Source organism: Metopolophium dirhodum, chromosome 6 (genome assembly GCF_019925205.1).
Source record: "Metopolophium dirhodum isolate CAU chromosome 6, ASM1992520v1, whole genome shotgun sequence".
Lineage (NCBI taxonomy): Eukaryota > Metazoa > Arthropoda > Insecta > Hemiptera > Aphididae > Metopolophium > Metopolophium dirhodum.
This window is the reverse complement of record NC_083565.1, coordinates 29,273,437-29,277,019: the sequence shown is the minus strand read 5'-3', so window position 1 is coordinate 29,277,019 and position 3,583 is coordinate 29,273,437.

Sequence of the window (3,583 nt, the reverse complement as noted above, 5' to 3'; positions counted from 1 at the left end):
AATTGGCTATGATACATATAACTTAAAAATAAGACTGACCGCCAAGTTCAGACTTCCCTGTCGTTTTCAGTTAAAAACTAATGATTTCCGGCAATTAATTTTTGCAATATCGTTCTTAATTCGTTGTAACTTGTAATATATATACCTATTTTAAAAATATTATTCGTGGGTAATTGAAACGTCTAAAATATATTATCATATACAAATATGATAATAAACAAATAATAATAATTCACCTTAACCGGCTACGGTATTAATAATATTTAATAATATCAATATAAGTATAGTGTTTGTCAGCCTAGTATAAGTATATCCTAGGCTGACAAATCGTCTCCACTTAAAATTGTTTTTCGTATAGGTACAATGATATTATATCATTGAATTCAAATTTAACACTATCCATAACAGTCACCCACTTGTAACCTACTGTTCAGCAGAGTCACTTCCAATTTTTTTTTTTTATTGACCTCCCTTTTTATTTAATTCCTGATAAACGAGTTTTGTATAAGTAGGTATAGACTTTACAATGATGTGTGTTTATTTTTATTTATTTTGTGTCTGGGCAGTACAACTGCATCGCTTTTCTTCGACTGTATCTTGTTCGATGTGAAGGGAATCTAGTTGGCGCATAATATAGGGAGGTAAAAATAGCCTTTTCAGCTTTTTAAAGTAATTATTTTAGATTCTGAGTGGAGCAATGAATATGTATTGAATATTGATAATACAAGTACGTGTATTTTATTTATTTAATAGTTATATTTTCGTGTCTGAAAACACTTTATTTCTAGGATATTTTAATCCATCTCAAATAGTACAAACTGTCCGCCATATTGACTGTTGTTACTATACCTAGTATCTAAAACCAGTGTTTGGAAGGAATGAGTTCCAAAAGGAACGGATTCCTGGAATAAATTCCTTTTTATAAAAAAAAAATGAGAAAATTAACTAGTTCTTTTTTTAAAGGAAAAATAACAAAATTGTTCGTACCTTTCTAGTTCCATTATTTTATACAGATAAATATGTAAATAATTGAAATTAAGATACATATATTTTTTTTAATGTGTATAATGTATACCCAGGAGCGTACTGCAGGCCCACCGGGATACCGGGATAATAATAAATAATAATTGTTTTAAAATTGAATAATAATTGAAAAGAGAAAATTACATAAGCGACAAACAACAAATGTCGTTGGTTATTTTTAGTTTCTGGTAATGAAACTTTTGGTGTGATCATATTATACTATTACGTATACTATACTCGTTGAAAAACAAATATTTTATTTTAGAATTCTAATGATTACTAGACAAGACAAAGCGGTATGCGGGTATACGGACAATTTAGATTAGGCTCCGAATGTTTCTGTTTATAATAAAGTTATTTATAAATTACATGGATTATTAATTATCAATGATTATATTATTAACCTAGTACCTATTATACATATTATTTTATTTCATTAATTTGAATTTCGTCGACGGGTTTAGTTATTTTCTACAATTTTAACAGTTTGTACTGATTGCCATACAGCCCAAACAGGTAAGTTTCTGATTTTTCTTAATTTCTAGAATAATAAATGTCTTAAGTTGGTAATAAAAACTATTAAAGTAATAATTTGAATAAATTGAAAATAGTTTATAATTTTAAAGTGGTTTTAGATTTGATGTATTGAACATAATTAGTGTTATAAATTATATACATAATAAAATAATAATCATATTAAGACAGGACTTTGAAATTAGTACACAGAAAAGTCAATGTAAAAGTTACCTAGATACTATTGAAACAATGAAATGTGAGTGGAAAAAGTATTACTACCTACATTTATTTTTAATTTTTCAATAATTCTTATTACGTAACTACTACTATTGTTGTGTTTCATAGGTAACATAATATTATTATGAATTTTGTTTATGTTTAATATTATATAATAGTTTTAATAAAAATCATTACTATTAGCATAATATTATTATCCATTTATTTAGTATTGATCATAATAATATAATAAGGCGATCTTTCTTGGCTGGATCGTATGCACAACATTTTGCGTTTATGGCGTTGTGTTTAATATTTATTAAGCCAGAATTGAATGCGTGCGGCTGATATAAACCTCGGAACAAGTAATAGACTTATTGTGTGAAAAAAGTACAGAAATGTTAAGAATGTTGAAAATTTAGTTTTTAAACATTTTATTCAACTATTTGTATATTATTTTTTCTGTATAGAACTACTTTTAAGAACATACTATTCATATTTTATAATTTATACTATGCAATCAAGATCATTTAAATAAAAATAACTATGTTAATATTGTTGTGTATTTATTTTTTTTTTATAGAACTTAAATTTAAATGTAGATTTGGTTTATTATTTAGGTTCATGTTAATTGAATAATTTTTTCTTATTTCTTCTGGCTTAGGCTATAGGTATACATGGGACCCATTGCTATTAGTAAGTATAGTAAGTGGACCTTATAATTAATAATTTTTTTATATATAATTATATTCAATTTCCCGGTAAGGAAAATGGACCTAGTACGCGCCTGTGTTTACCTATTGGTAATTAGTGATCGTTATCGAGTATCGACGTTAAGACAATAGTTGGCCTGCAACTATTTAATGTTGAAGAAAATTTCAAAATAGAATTATAAAATATGTAGGTACCTACTCGTAGTTATATATTATAATTAAAAATTAAAGAAGTATGCATAATATGAAAAAAAACATTTTAATGATTAAATTAGAATTTTTATTTTATTTGGAACTAAAAAAGGAACTCGTTCATTTTCCAAAGGAACGACAAAGGAACGAATTCTTTTTTTTTAAGGAACAAGGAACGGAACGAATTCCTTTTTATAAGAAACTTGCCAAACACTGCCAAAAACAGTAAAAACTGTCCTGCAACCGTGCTGGTTGTGTCGCTGATCCAATATATAGGTTACCTACTATACGCCACGATAAACATATTGAGCTCTTTTACGGCGGCATTGAAGGTGGAACTTCAAAAAATAATATAATTATATATTGATTTATTGCAGTCGGTGTATTATTAAAATATTATAATGTATTGTAGACACCCGAGAAGAGCGATATTCATAATACATATAGTTATAATATATACCTATTAAAGTCAGTTTTCCGCGGGATGGATTCGAGATCGTTCGTTTTTCCGCGGGGAAGCCGGCCTCGCACAATCCACGGCCCTCTTCATAGGTAAGTTTTTATTTCGTATTATTATTACTATTATTTTAATAGTATGATCTAACTATCTAAGGTGGTAGGACGTACCTAACTAGAATAATATTATTATAGTTCGCCAACCATCAGTGTATTCATTATCTGGATGATGATTTATGATAAACCACAGCTATAGTAAAATATAATAGTTTGTTTTAATTGACTGTTTACGAATATTGGGTACCTATTTACTATTAGTTGGCAGTTGCTTATTATCATGAACTAAGATAGTATATAACTATCTTAGTTCATGCTTATTAAAAATGATTTTTAAGTACCCACGGAGCAACGCGTATTAAAGCTCATCTGAATATGCTACGTGAGTTTTTTTGCCTTGCAATGGTGGG